Source organism: Saccostrea cucullata, unplaced genomic scaffold (genome assembly GCF_032062105.1).
Source record: "Saccostrea cucullata isolate Sc308-1 unplaced genomic scaffold, CSIRO_AGI_Scuc_v1 ctg3480, whole genome shotgun sequence".
Classification (NCBI taxonomy): Eukaryota; Metazoa; Mollusca; class Bivalvia; order Ostreida; family Ostreidae; genus Saccostrea; species Saccostrea cuccullata.
In genome coordinates this window covers 1-15,726 of record NW_026932778.1, presented here as the reverse complement: position 1 = coordinate 15,726, position 15,726 = coordinate 1, and the positions used below count along the sequence as shown (strand labels likewise).

At 30.4% G+C, this 15,726-nt stretch overlaps 1 long non-coding RNA gene across 1 annotated transcript; it reads right to left on the bottom strand.

The window, feature by feature from the left end:
- On the bottom strand, positions 1 to 1,213 carry LOC134236116 (uncharacterized). The gene is made up of 3 exons (XR_009985543.1): positions 1,202 to 1,213; positions 221 to 256; positions 1 to 89 (listed from the first exon to the last, which is right to left on the bottom strand). It is a non-coding gene; the product is annotated as an uncharacterized LOC134236116 (long non-coding RNA).
- Between the last annotated feature and the right edge of the window lie 14,513 nt (positions 1,214 to 15,726).

Here is a 15,726-nt window from a genome sequence, read left to right as displayed (position 1 = left end):
TACGTGTACATGAAATTATGTTAGTCCACTGTTCATCAGTAGTGTTGGGGAAGCCACCTATCATTTGATGTTTCATCTCTAGTTTCCATCTAAATAAAAAAATATTCATACTACATATAAAGGTTCAAGAAGTTTCAAATACAAAGTCACACAATATAAAATGTAGTAACTATATAATTTATCTTAAGGTTAAATTTTCTGAGGATATCCTTATACTTACTCTTTTATGTTCTTCTTTGAGACCGTTTGCCAGATCCTAGGGAATACAAAAGTATAAAGAAAAGATAGATAAGGGGAAAAAGGTAACCAAAAAGATTACAAGCAGCTAATAAAGGAACCTTATGCTCTATGTTTGTTCAAATCCAAATAAGTGATTTTTGTTGTTTCATGAATTTTTTTCTTTTTTAAATATGTCAATAAGAAAACAGAAAAGTATGTAGTTTCATAGATGAAATTCAATAATTTATGTATTCGACATATACCGAATGAATTTGAACAATTTTGATTAATTAAAAACCAGTTAAAAATACATTGCTAGATAAAAATGAGAATAAAATGAACCCAATTCACAGAACTAAAAACAAATATGAGGCTGATCATTTTATACCTTGAAAAGTTTTGAAGAGTTGTCTGCCCTTATTGAAAAAAAGGAATCTCATGTTCACTTTTTTTTTCAAAATATCTATGGTAAATGTTTCATTTTAATTCAAATTTTGATAAAAAGAGAGTTAATGCATACATGCACCATGACGACTGCATGCAATTCAAGTTACATTTTTTTTCATTATCTTAATAAAACATGCTCTGCCCGTAGACCTCAATATCAAAATCAAAGTGCATTTAAATGAATAATAACTTGAATTTTGCTATTTCCTCTAATGGAGTATGTTTATTTTATGATAAATCTAAGTGTACCATGATTAATCGCTTCGGACCATTCATTTATAAGGTTCAAAATATGGTCATTATATATTGAATATATTAAACCAATTTTTATGAGGAATTGATTATTAAAGGTTCCAAATGTGTTTGCTCTATTTAGCATAATAATTTAAGTTATATATACATGTAATGATAGATATATTATATCAATGGAATTATGAGGAATGATTGAGCTTCTTAAATGTTATAAAGTTTTGGATTTTAAATGTAGTAGTGCTGGTAAAAATCAAATGATGTTATAAGATCAATACTTTCTTACCCTTTCCTGTACGTACCTCGCGAGAACAACGACAATGACAGTGTCTGTTATGACAAACACAAACACAGCCTTTGGTCTCCCCCACTCGGACCAGACAATAAAGGGTCAACAGGAAAACCAAGAAAACCACGCTTCTCATCTATTTGAATATCAATTAAATACTATAATAAACACAATAAAGATTGCAAAATAAATTTTATATGTAGATTTAAAAAGAAATGTTTAGATAGAAAGTCCTAAGTACGTACCTTTTGAACTTCGTCTAAAATTCAATTTTTCAATAGCATACAGCTCCTTATTTATATTTTTTGTGCCCTAGTGACATCTGGGAAATAAATAGTATTCCTGACAAATATAACCTTGAAGCGTTTGAAATTAAAAGGTTAATTACATTAAAATGTAAATTTATACTTTAAAGGAATACAGGGTGAATGAAAACCGACTTTAGTTTTAGAACATTAACAATACTAAAACAGTCATTCATGTTTTCGCAACAGCTTCAGTGTAATATAATTTGTTTGCATCTATATTCTAAATTGAACGTGCAAAGGAATATTTTATAAGCTTTTTAAATTGTCCATTCAAATAAGGGTATTTTCTACCCCTCCGTTTATACCTAATAGATATGTACATACATATATTTTTGTACATCTTATCAAGATGGAAATTGACACTTCTTTCCTCTGTGTTACAGTTACTATGTTTATAACTTATAGAACTTTAGCACTTTAACAATTTGGACATAATGCCATTTAAAAACTGTGCATGTACTGGATTTTTGTTTGTTGTTTAACGACCATTACATCAAGTTTTTTTTATTTATACTAAGACATTAGGCCTACTAAACTACAGCTTAAGTCGGCGACATTTAGGTCTTTTACTCGGACTTAGCAAATGAAGGATTTCTTTATTCATACATTTATTGCTTGTTCCAATCTACCACAAAATCTCAGAACTGTGTCCCATTATAATAATAACTATTTTTGTAAGGCAGAATTATTTTTTTTAAGTTTTCAACTCAAATATATGAGTGTCCTTGTTTGTTTTGTTTTGTTTTTTTTGTCCCAGTAAGTGTTCCGTTTTTAAACCATCTATACATCCACATTGTTTTACCCGCATAGAATTAAAATATCGATTAAATATTCCATTACCCTATTAAAAACACTTGACAGAAAAAGATATATTTCTTTGATTAATTTTCATAATTGAAATGGAATGGACGAAATAGTTGGTCGATGAAATTTTAATCGGAGCTACAGCAACGTGATTTATTGAGTATTTTGTATTCACATAGTCACCTGAGCTTACAGATTAAGTGATAAATTGAAAACTCAAATTGCAGGTTACAATGAGGTCAATGACATGTAAATACCCGTACATAGTGAAAAAAAAAACAACTGTCGGCGTTTTGTATCTTTTTGAAAATAGTCTACTCCGCGCGCAGGCTTGCCCCAAATTCTCCCGTTATTGTTGAATTTCAAACCATTTTACACCTACTGTCCTTTTCAGAAATTTGGGCAAGAATGCGCTCACTACATGTTTTTTTTTAATATCCAATTTTATAAGTTAGAAAATGTATTCTGGTATCAAAGAATACAAATAAGGACATTCTGGGCTTTTCAAAGAGATCATTTAATTCTTTTGAAGCGACAGAACAAATATTTTGGCATATTTGATGAAATATTTTTTCTATAACCCCTCTTCTTATAATAAAATTCTTGAATGAAAATAAAAAAATATTCAATTTAAAAACGTGATTAGATTCCATGCAAATAGATGTAGGATTAAACAAGGTCATGGCTGAGATGTTTAGAGAAATGATTTTTTTTTCTTTTTTGAAGCATTAACAGTACCGTTAAATTAATAGAACAAAAAAGTATCAGTCTCAAGGAGTAGAAGGCAAAAGACAAATATTATTGATTGGTTGATTAATTGTGTATTGTTTAACGTCCCTTCCGAGATTTTTTCTCTTCAAAAAACTATTGAGAATCAAAACAATTAAGTACTTCTAGTATTAGTCTTGTTCAAAGTTACAGGTTTGCTGAACTCTCTTTATTTTAGGAGACGGAACTGTAGTTGTATACCCTAGCATCAATTGATATACAGTCATGTATTTCTAGTTCTGTAGAACAAGGACATCTATTTTTCATTGCCAGCTCGATAATATAAGAAAGAAAAACAATCTATGTAACATACTGTAGGATGTCCATGTAAATTTACACGTATTGTCTTATTTAAATATAGAAGGATATGAAATCTGAGTTCATAATAAAAAATTCAAGTAATAGATTAAAACTATAAAATGAAAATTATTGTTCATTAAAAGGAATTTGGCAAAACTTTAACTAAAACAGTTCTGTAAAAAACATTTTCTCCTTATATTCTTTTACGCTACGAGTAACATCTGGTAAATTAACCAAAAAATAAGTGAGTCCTCGTGTTAAAATTGCCTTCTAATGATAAAAATAAAGTGTTAGTCATATAAAAGGGTAAATAAATACTTATCATACTTATCATATGATGGCTAAAAACTTTAATTGATAACGAAAAACAGAAAACAGTGTGATTAAAATGCCGTGTTTGTCCCCACAGCAATATGAAAGTGAAGGTGAAATGGCCCAAGCTGGTCGTAGTTAACGAGAGTTCTGTATGACTTTATTTAACTTAAACCCTTTATATTTAATGCCCGAAAAACCTACAAAGCATACCTAAATGCCTTTTAACAATTAGAAATTGCTAGATTTTCAACACACACAACAAAATCATCCTAGAATTTATCACGTAATATCAATGGAAACGGAACCGGAAGTGTCTTCCCCTCAATGTCAAACTGGAGAAATGGAGAATACTGTATATGGGGAAAATAACTCGCCGTGTTAATATTCGCTATATTCACGGTGTTAATAAATCCGTGAATTCAAGAAACACTGAATAAATTTTCAATATTTGGAAAATTGAAAATAAACTACGATAACATAGGCTTCTATACATGTTCGTGCGGTACATAATCATTTCAGTAATTACGAGCAATTACGCAATCTTATTAAAATACTGACAGGAGATGTTTTACAAAATACTCTATAAAGGAGTTCTTTTCAGGTAAGTTTAATTTTACACCCCGACCCTTTCAAAATCGTTTCTACGCCACTGCTATGACTGCAATTTTCGTGAACAAGAGATTTTATGAACATGAATAAATCAAATTGTATAAATAATGGTGGATTGAATTCATAAATATATACTGTTAATAAATTTGTGCATTTAAAGTGATTTAATCTCAAATAAAAAATGTAATAGGTTTTCTGTGCCGTTTTCCGTTCCTCGTTTTAGCAACACCCCTCCAGAACCTGTATCATTTTTCATTATTTTATCCATTTCAATACTAGTATGTAAATTGTGGGGAGGTGGATAGGGTTAAACGATTAGGTACTAGATACACTCATATATTTCATATCCTGACCGTGAAAATGAATTTATTAATCCTTTCTCGACTAACACGCCCCCTCCCCCAACTGTTTTCAGTGGATACATATAACATATTAAAAAAATCATTTATCTTCAAAATAAAACTCTGTCTGCAATGGTATTTATAATACCATTATGGTTATTCAGAATAATACCAAGTATTAATTTACAAAGCCTATACAATTTTATTAATAATGTTATGAAAATAATTTTGACAAAATTTGATCCCCCCCAATTTGAATGAATATGAATCTAGTCTTATATCATGTTTATAGATGTTAAATTCAAGCCGGTTTTAAATGTTTACCATTTTGTACTGCAAAATGGCATAAGTTTTGGCTGCAGTAACGACTCATGTTTTCTTTTTTTTTGGGGGGGGGGGGGGTGTAGTACCCTCCCCCGAATAATTCTGCCAATATATATCGTGGAGGGTCCTTTATCGGTGGGGTACCTAAATCGGTGGCATCTCCTTTTGAGCTGATGATTTTTAATGGGAGATCTGACTCTAAACGAATAAATGAATCTCTATATGAATGTTACGTAACTAAGTAGTTTAAAGTGTGTAATGTAAAATTAAAAATATGCCTAGGGATGACGGTGTTTGGTTAACTCAAAAACACACTAAATTTATGAAACGTAAACAATTTACATGTAAGTTGTAATTACCAATTATTTTTGAATTTGTTGAAAGTATGCAATCAAATACTTGTATGTATTCTTATATTTTCTCAACTGATGACAAAACAAGTTGCTAAGACACTAAGAAAACAACATATGTTTATATTGAAAATATATAATTTTAGTTAGTCAGTCCTCCATGATTTTTCCCCTCGCTTATTTCATTATGACATGTTTCATATGTGTTTTTCTTTTTTCTCTTCCTTTTCATATTCTGATTATGTATATCATATACTTGTACCTCTGACCTGAATTTATATGTTGCAAGTATTCTTCATTGTCCTCATGTACCTGAAATGGTTTGAGTGAATAAAATGATCTTGAACTTGAGCAGGGCCATGTGCCTTAAACAAAATATCAATTACATATATCTTATAAAAATATCTGTTATTATTTGATTTAATTTTCTATTCAATCATACTTGTTAGGAAAAATTTTGTAACTGTTAATTACCACAAAATTATCACAAAATACATGCAGATACCTCGAGGACAGAATATTATAGAAAACATAGCTACTACATGTATTTGCTTGTTCCCCAAATAAAAAAAAAAAACATCTGATGACCTTTCACTTTTTTCTTTCTTACATTCAAATATCTTAAAATAAGTTTTCCCTCTTTCATAGTGCAATAATGCTCCACAACAACTCCCTAAGTGAAGAAAAAAATGATCATACATGATTTTCTTCTTTTCATATTGACATACCTGTCACTTTTTACCCAATAATACTAAAGAGTTCCAACAAGGGGAGATAACAATTTAACTCCAGCAAATTGGTAACAAGGGCCTATAATAAGCAAAAGAAAGTTAAATGCAGTATCCAAATCAGTTATTCCTATTCTAAAAAAGATATTAGATTAATAATCTTCTCGTTTTCATTTAAATATCATAGAAATAATACATAAATATGGTAATAGAATGTTATTTAAAAGATGTGAAATTGTAGCAAAGTATGGTATTTCAAAGTTAATTTACAACATGGAGATATTACATGTATTTCCCAAGCTTAATATTTTAAACCAAAGTAGACCATAGATCATTCTTAAAGTAACAATAAATCTAATTTAATTTCAACCTTGGTCTTGAGAGAAACGAGCATCTTAAGTGCCTAAAAAATCATACTCATTGATTTAGGATCTATAAATACATGTATAAAAAATATAATATTCATTTGAATTACGTTTTTCTTCATTAATTGTGTAAATTGGACCATGACATTGAAAATAAAACAAAAACTGAAAATAAACTGGTGACAAAAAATGTTTCAATCAAAAGATCACACATAATCATTCAAAGGGTAAAGCGAAGGAAAAAAGATATTGAAATACATTTTGTCGTAAGAAATATACCTTTTCTGAATGTCCAGTCAGTTACATAATTACATAATATAATTGATAAGATTAATGTTTACACCTATACAAACTAAAAATTTCTCAATGTCCAATTTTTCAGTACAAGGTCATTCAAGTTAAATCAGGAGGAAAAAGAAGCAACCACAAATTAGAACAAATGAAACAAACCTTCACAACCCTCATATATAATATCAACCCCCGCATCAAAATTATTTTGTCATTAAAAAAATGTATTGAAGTCTAAGTTTCCATGCTTAAGAAAAGCCAGCCACATGATATTTTAAATAAAATGTTTGAATGTCTTTTTTTTTTATTTCTTACAGTGAATACGTCTTTTTTTGAAGACAGAGCAATGTTTTGGCAAAAATGAATTCAAAGTGACAACCTTGTCTGGATGTCCAATCACTAACAGATGAGGTATGGTTGCATATGTAACAATCGAAATCTGGTCTGCTCTGTCCATCAGAATAACACGTTTCATTAATCAAACAGGATCCTATAAAAAAAAAAACATTCTTATAAATAAATAGAACAGAATTGTATATGAAAAAAGGTATACTTGACAATTACAATCAATATACCGGTACCTGTTTTCAGTGTCCAGTAAGTATCATTGTCATTGTAATCACACATCAAACAGTCAAAACCTGGTTTATTTTGACCATTAGAAAAACAGGTCTCATTTATGAAGCAGGATCCTTTTGACTTTTTTGACTTGATCAATTTTTTTAGATTTGTCATTAAATTTTGATTTTCGACAAATATGCAAATTAAATGAGCTGTTACCAAAAATAGATGCAGGGTTCGACATTTTTGTGTGGATATTCTGACTTCTATCTATATGTAGAAAATTTTAAGCAACTAAAAACTAACAAATTGCAACCTTCCCTTTGGACGAGTTTTAAATTTTGCATGGATTTCTCGCGGACTGGCTCTTAAACGGAATATTATTTATTAGTTTCAAATAGTCGATTAATACCAATGTATACCCTTTTTTAGTGCGATTATTCATCAACTATCAAAATAATGTATGTTATTAATTATGCCGTGTTTTTATGAACAGGTTAAGTATATTTTACATCGAGATGCCTCATAAAATCGTACTTTCGCAAGGGCATAGAGTGAATAGATCTTAACCATTTTTTTTAAAATATAAATAAAGGATATTTTTCTTAACTTGAAAAGTGATGCTGCTTTCTTTAAATCGAGGGCGTGATTTTAAAAGTACACAAAATATTTGGCAAAAGTCAAACATAATTCGACATTGGCTTATTTACCTAAAAATGTAAGTTAGTATTAAAACGCGAATTCCATTCAAAGCAGCAGCACTTTTCAGAAACTACAAAGTATACAGAAACAATTAATAGCTTGAATTTTTAATTTTAACTAGGGTATCTCCTTGCGATATTGAAATTTGTTAATTACCTACATTCAGTACACGAACTAGGCATCCATCGCGTGACTGTCCATCGATGGGACCAAACTTCATACAGTACAGAGTTAGTTATACTACGCTATTTCCATAAGTATTTAAATTCTGTGATAATAAAACAGCTCAATTAAAATAAATTCAGTTAAAAAAAATCCCCCTTTTTTGCACGTCTATTTTCCATTGATTTCTCAAAGTAGGCCTTAACAGTGCTGCGTTGAAATATATGCATTTAGAAGCAGAAATTCAAACTTTGTAACTCTTTTTTAGTACAGGGATATCCTATAGATGCTGACTGGATACCCATAATCATTCGACGTATAATACATACGGACCCGGATATACTGTAATTATGTATAGGATTGTCTGCACGAACATGTGCCCTGTTCCATATATAGAGGACTTTTTATTTTTTCAATCCATTATCTTTGAAATAGAATTTCTTATATAAGACAACCTATTATTATCAAATTTTAAATAAGATCTATTTTTAAAGATTGCAAAAATTGTTTAGATGAAATATATGAAGATGACAAGCATTATTCAAGCTCAAAGGTTTATGAAACAATACAAAATAGAAGCAGCAAACACGGACCTCAAAATCGTCAGTCAGCATTTGACACAATGATAAATTGTATTTGTTGACAAGGTCATTGATTCGACCATAGAACTAACGAAATGATGATTTTAAAGGAGACTAATGATATCTTTCTTTCTTTAACTTTTTTGTTATTTATATACCTCGATTTTAGAAATTGTACATACGTAGCATCTATATTGCTCTATAACTAAGAAAAGTGGTTGATTGGAAAGTTAAAGTAATTACGATTATCATACAGCTCGGTTGATTACCATTAAGGCCTTTTTCATGTAATATATCTAAATTTGAAACATATGTGAATACAAAAATAAATCCCGGAACAGTTCATGATCAGAGGATACAGTGAAACCTGTCTAATCCGACATGCACTGGGAGACAAATTTTGTGTTGGAATAGAAAGGGTGTCGGATTGCACAGTTTAAAAACAAGGGAAATACTAAAATGGGAAAGAAATTTAACGTCGAAATTCACTGTTTGTCAGATTTTTCAGGTGTCGGATTAAACAGTTTTCATTGTATAAATAAAATGACCCACAATGAAATGAAAAATATAGTCAACAATTGATTAATTGATAAAGAAGTCGGTTCACTTTATGCATAAAATGGCCCTGTAGATATACCAATTAATTGATCAACACTTGATTTTCTATTTGAAGCATTAAAATAAAATAGAGACTTGGTGCTTTCATATCCTATTTAAAAAAAATCTTCTAAAAGTTCAGGTCTTGGAGAACTGGCTTTATGAAATTGCAATGTTCTTGAATTTTTAGGTAAACAGGTATAATTGAGTACTTTCAGTGAGGAAAAATTATATGAGCGCAGTCTCTGCTCTAAAAAATAAAACATGTTTTTTGATCCTCAGAAACAGTTCTATCATTTACTATTTGCATATTTTAGATCAGAGGTTGCGCTATATATTAAATATAAAAAATAGCGAAAAAAATTTGGGCCCGTTTTTGTAGACTTTTCAGAATATGAGGAAATTGACCAATTCGGTGACGTCATAATGCATTATAGCCAGAAAATGATGTATTTTTGATAGATATGCAGTCAGTAAAGATCTAAGTGATATTTAATGCAATGTGAAGTAAAACTATGCAGTTTCATTTTTTCAGAAATTCACGGGGCCCAAAATAGGCAAAAGTGAACCTTGTTCTTTTATATGCTGATAGACCATAAACGTAGAACGTACGAAATGATGACTTTAAACGAGACTGCTGTTATTCTTTCCTCAACTTGCTTTCAATACCCTGGTGTTAGAAATTGTTCATGCGCAGAGCATGTTCGTATGAATCAAATCAAGTGAATGATATGAACTCCGTATGGAACTGATGAATGTATATTGCTGCATAGTTAGGGAAGTTGAATATTGAAAAGCCAACACGTTTATCATAAGTTTAGTAGTTTGAAAACAATTATTATCTTTTTCAAGTTAAATATGTACAACGTAAATATGAAACAATGTGTTGCTCGTTGTCTTAATATCATCTATTGAACAGAAAACTGGTACACGTAGAATATGAAAAATAGTTTGATTGGATTAACGAGTGAATAAAAATGAAAAAAAATTCATCTTATCTTATTAATTATACATGACAAAAACATATATATAATGTATATCGATTTACTTAAATATACTCTTAGAGCAAAGAGAAAATATGAGTGCAAGCACTAACAGCTAGCGTTGTATCAGTCTCTCATTCATCCGCTGTCAAGTCTTCAAGCTGTGTTTAAACAAATAAGTATCAGGAAGAAATACAAAGCCAGTATACAATTCAGTAAACGAATTATGAACATATGATATAATTACCTAGTAAGTGTCATCAGGTTGAGGAAATCTTTTTGCAAATTGCTCCTGCTGTAATGAAGAAGAAAAATATGCTTTTTATTTGATGCATTTAAAATAGTTTTACTCCGACAAAAAAATAAATATGATTAAAACATTTCTGTGACTCATCTTTTGTTAAACCTGTTCAATAAATTTGTTATTGTCCTGCACCCCGCCCAAATAAGTTACCTGTGGGTTCCAATAAGTTTCAACTTATTGGACAGGTACAGGTAACGTTAAAATGAGAACAGAGGAGGCAAATAAGTAAACAGCAGTTAAAAGGCAATGACAAATCTAACAATTTAATATGAACAACGTAGGAAAATAGTAGGCTAGCGTTAAATGTTAGTATTTCACAAAAAATCCTATTGAAAATGGCACAAAAAATCCAGTGAATTGAATGTCTCAGATTCATTTGTAGACACATCCGTGGCTCCCATCATAAAGTTCCTGAATTCACCGTTCATTGCTTAATAGATTCATTTCCTAATGCTTGATTCACGGAACATAATATAAATCCAATGGACACAAAGAATTCACGAGAAGAATGCGTATTCTTAAACACAACCTTGGGCTTTTTGTTTAAATTTAAATATCCATTTTTACACATTTAGCACAAAATTTTGCTCACGAAATTCCAACAGAATCTGTAATTCGTTCAGTGATTTATCACCATTTGTCAACCTATTCGTCGTTTGAGCGAGTGCTTTTCGTTGTTTTAAAGGATGGCTAGGGTAAAATCCTCCGAGTTCGAAACCTGCACACAAAAGAGAAAGTGTGCATTTAAAAAAAATACACCAGAAATAATCTTCAATTTCAAAGAAAATGCTTAAACAGTTGTAGGATTAAAATACTTCAAATCCTATCGCTTTACAAAAATTACCTGTTAACGGGAAACTCCGAAACATAAGAATATATATCGGATTTCATAGTAAAAACTTGAACCGAGGCATCTTGGTGTAATCGGTAAATGGCATCGTCAAAACACCCGATTCTGAAGGTATTTTTTCAAAATCAAAATGCACGTCGTCATCCGTGGTTGTTGCGTTGTAAAATGAATAAATTGTCAAGAATTTAGTAGAACTGACTTTTACGCATGCGTAGTTTAGATAAAAAATGTCGCAATGCGGAAAATAAGACTAAACAAAGTTAATGTTCATATTTATCGATATAAAACACCTCTCGATGATTCCTACAATTAATAAAATCAGAAGAAAAACCAAAACTGGTTTTCTTTGACCTAACTTGATGAACAGTGCCAGTTAGTCATTCAAGCAGAACGAGACCTTACCTGTAGCTGTCCAATAAGTTAACAATGGAAGTGTTCGACAATGGTGAAATGTTTTAAGTAAGTTATAAGCCTCTCCATTAGTCGATATTAGACTATCCTCGGCGCTAACGCGCCTGGCGTTAATAATTCCCACATAATGGACAGTTTTATCTTATAACCATTACTGACAGTGATAAATTCAATATACATGTATGTGCATGTATGTATTAAAAGAATTAAAGAGAAGCTTTAATTTTAATTCAGAAAATATTAACCTTATAACAATGATTTCTTTCTTAATGTATAAGAACTATATTCACAAAAGCTGAATTTTTTATTGTGAGTTTCAAATTAATAACAACTCTTGCAAGATGCAAAGCAAATTATATATTTAAAAAAACATCGTCACTGATTAGATCAAGTCAAGGCTACATGCAATCATTCTCAACAATGTAAATTTTCAGTCCAGTGTAACTTAAGTATTTTTTATAAAATTTATTATCCCCACAAATAATTTTTGCTACTACCTTAAACTTGATTTAAGCGCATAAATACTTTTTCTCCAGACAATGCGGTCTGTTGAAAACAAATTTTTGACCAACTTCCTTCCGTGCAACCTCTCTTTTCATTCTATAGCCAATGGTATGTTTCATGTCAAAAAATAGAAATTGTCTTCAGCGAGTGAACATTACCGCACTCCTCTTTTTTATTTGACAACTGCACGAACAACCTCTCCTCCAACTGCATTTACATCTACAGTTTTGCCGCCACCAGCTCGATTCCACTTCTTCCACGGTCATAAGAGAGATAAAAAGCACAACACAAAGAAGTATAATCGTCCTCATCCTTTAAAATAAGTAACTTCACAAAGAATAAAAGAAATTCACTGAAAAAAAATGGTCAAGGATTTTATGATATATTTTAAAAGCATTCCAAACGTCATATATAACAATGGCAGATATTATACGTGACCAAAAAAAAAAACAAATTAAGAAAAGTGTGTACGGAAAATCTAGAGTAAAGACAACCACTGAGGGGGGAGGGGGTTGTGAAACATGCTAACTTTCAAAACAATACATGTTTAATTAAGGGCAACAGGAAAAATATAACATATTTTAGTCAAATTTAGATATTAAATATTTTTAAAAAATCTTACTTTTTGTCTGATGTAGTTTTTTTTTTACTGTTTGATTTTAAGTAAAGACTTATCATTTATATTGTTTTAAGTTTTACCAGCATTTTTAATTTGTAACTATTTTGTTATATTTTGGTGTGTGGGCACAGAATGCCTTGGGACATTTATAACAGGATGTTAATCACGTAATGCATGTACATTTGATATATTTTAAATGCACGTTTCCAAAGAAAATGATATGAGTCATAATTGAATTGAACATATTTCATTGACAAAGTCAAAGATCGGACACAAGTTCAGTAATTTAGATAGTCCTCTCCTAATACAACATTTTATAAAATTGCCAAAGTAAAACAAAATTATATACATATGGTTACTACATACATTGTACACATTGTAGCAATAGAAAGGAATACATTCTTTAAATATACAAATATAATTTGAGATGGTGAGAAAAAAAGTAAAACTTATTTTGAAAAACGACCACATTCATTTAAGACAGTTTGAATAGTCTTGAAAAGTTCAGCATTTTGTTCAAAAGTTAGAGAACCATCGCCCCATACATTAAATGTACATCAATAATATGTAAATAATTTAATGACAATTGCTTATTCTTTAAAGGGAATTCTTGCTTTTACATAATATTTACAAACAAAAAACAGATGATATGCATCTTCTAGTAGTCCACAAGAAATTAGGACTGGTTATTAGGTTACAGTCATAATTGGGTTTTTTTGATAAGACAAAGTCAAGACATTTATTGATTGTTACAATGTCTGCTATTTTTACTTTATTTTAAATTTTTGAAATCTTGATAAAAGCATTTTTGATTTCAATTATTTTTTTTATTTGAGGGGAGTTATATAACTTTTATAGGGAATAGTTAAACTACACTTACTGTAAACTATTATTTTGACGTGTATGATATTTGGCGGCAAAATTTGTTTTAAAAAATTGACGCAATTTTGATGCAATGAAAAGAATTGATTGCTCAGTTATAAACATAGGAATAATCTTATGGGCAAATGTACTTACAGCTAAGATAATTAAACACAAATTGTTACCTCTGGAACTGATCACAATACACTATTTTTGGTAATGGACCCTGTAGCCAGTACAGATCAGTTTAATATTATGCCTTATAAACACGAACAAATACTTATAATTTTAGCAAGCATTAATTGTTGCTTGTTTTTCCCCTACCGGTGAAACCGAGGGACTATAGGTTTCCTCGGTCTGTCCGTCTGTCTTTTTGTCTGTTTTGTCCGTCCGTCCGTCCGTCTGCTGTCTGTCCCCGTCTGTGTGTCAGTCTGTCCCACTTGGTTTTCCCACTTTTTTTCTAAACGCTGGCAGATATTGAGCTAATTTTGGTACTTTGGTGTATCTTGATGAGTTATGAATCAAGTTTGAATATCGTTCCGATTCAAGGATTTTTAACGGAATTACGACCTTTTCAATTTTTCAGGGTTTTCCGCACTTTTCTCCTAAACGCTTGCAGATATTGAGCTGGTTTTTAGTATGAGACTTTACCTTAATTAGTTATAAATAAATTTTATTTCGTTTTGCTTAATTGATTTTTGAAAGAATTATGGTATTTTTATTTTTTAAGATTTTATAATTGGGTTGAATATAGGGTTCGTGATGCACTACATTTATGTCATGATGCACTCAATTTATGTCTATTCAACGAGATTGTCATCAATTGAAACTCGCTGGATAGCTTTTATGAATTGATTAGTTATGGATCAAGTTTGCATTTCGTTCTACTTCATTGATTTCTGATGGAATTGTGGTATTTTTAATTTTATTAATCATTGGGTTCACAATAGGTCCGTGATGCACTAACTAACATTAATGATGTGATGCACTACAGGATTAATGTTCTAAACGAGATTTTCATGATTTGAAACTTGCTGGATACCTTATATATAGTGACAATTATAGATCAAGTTTGATTTTTTCTGGTATAAAATTGTTGTTCAACTATGTAAAATAAGCTGTTCTGATCAACGCATTTGTGTGTGTTAAATGGCATTCAAAGACGTCAAGAATCTTTCTTTGTAAGGCAGATCCAATACATTTCATTCATATTCAAGTAATAACCAAAATGTCATATTTAAGTAACAATTTTTCATTCACAGGCTCTAGTAAAATGACACCCCAAAGAGAAAAGGGGAACCCGGTAGGGGACATGTATTGCTTATGCAATACTCTCAGAATGCTTGTTTTATGAGATACTTTTTTCTCGAATAATTTTCAGTCATGAGATGCTCAGTGTTGTTTGCACTTAAACACATAATATCATCTTTTTGACAGAAAACTGATCTCACAGTATATAGAAATATTTAAATTGAAACAAATAATTTTTTAATGGGATATGTTCGTACCTGGTGATTCGGTTAATAAATTGAAAAATAGAACCGCCTACATCATATTCTGTTAAGAAAACTTGACAAAAACATATATTTTATGTATATTAATTTTATTTAAATATACTTTTAGAGCAAAAAGAGAAAGAGTGGAAGCGTTTAACTTCTAGCGGTGTTACAGTCCGTCATTCCTCCGCAGTAGATCCTCGATCTGTAAATTAAACAGATCAATACCAAAAAGAAGTAATAAAACAGTATTTAATTTTTTCTCAGTGAATTTACAACATAAAATTACCTGGTAAGTGTAATGGGTTAGGAAATCTTTTTGCAATTTGTTCTTCCTGTGTTCAGAAAAAGATGTTTTAAATTTGATGCATTTTAAATATTTTACTTCCAT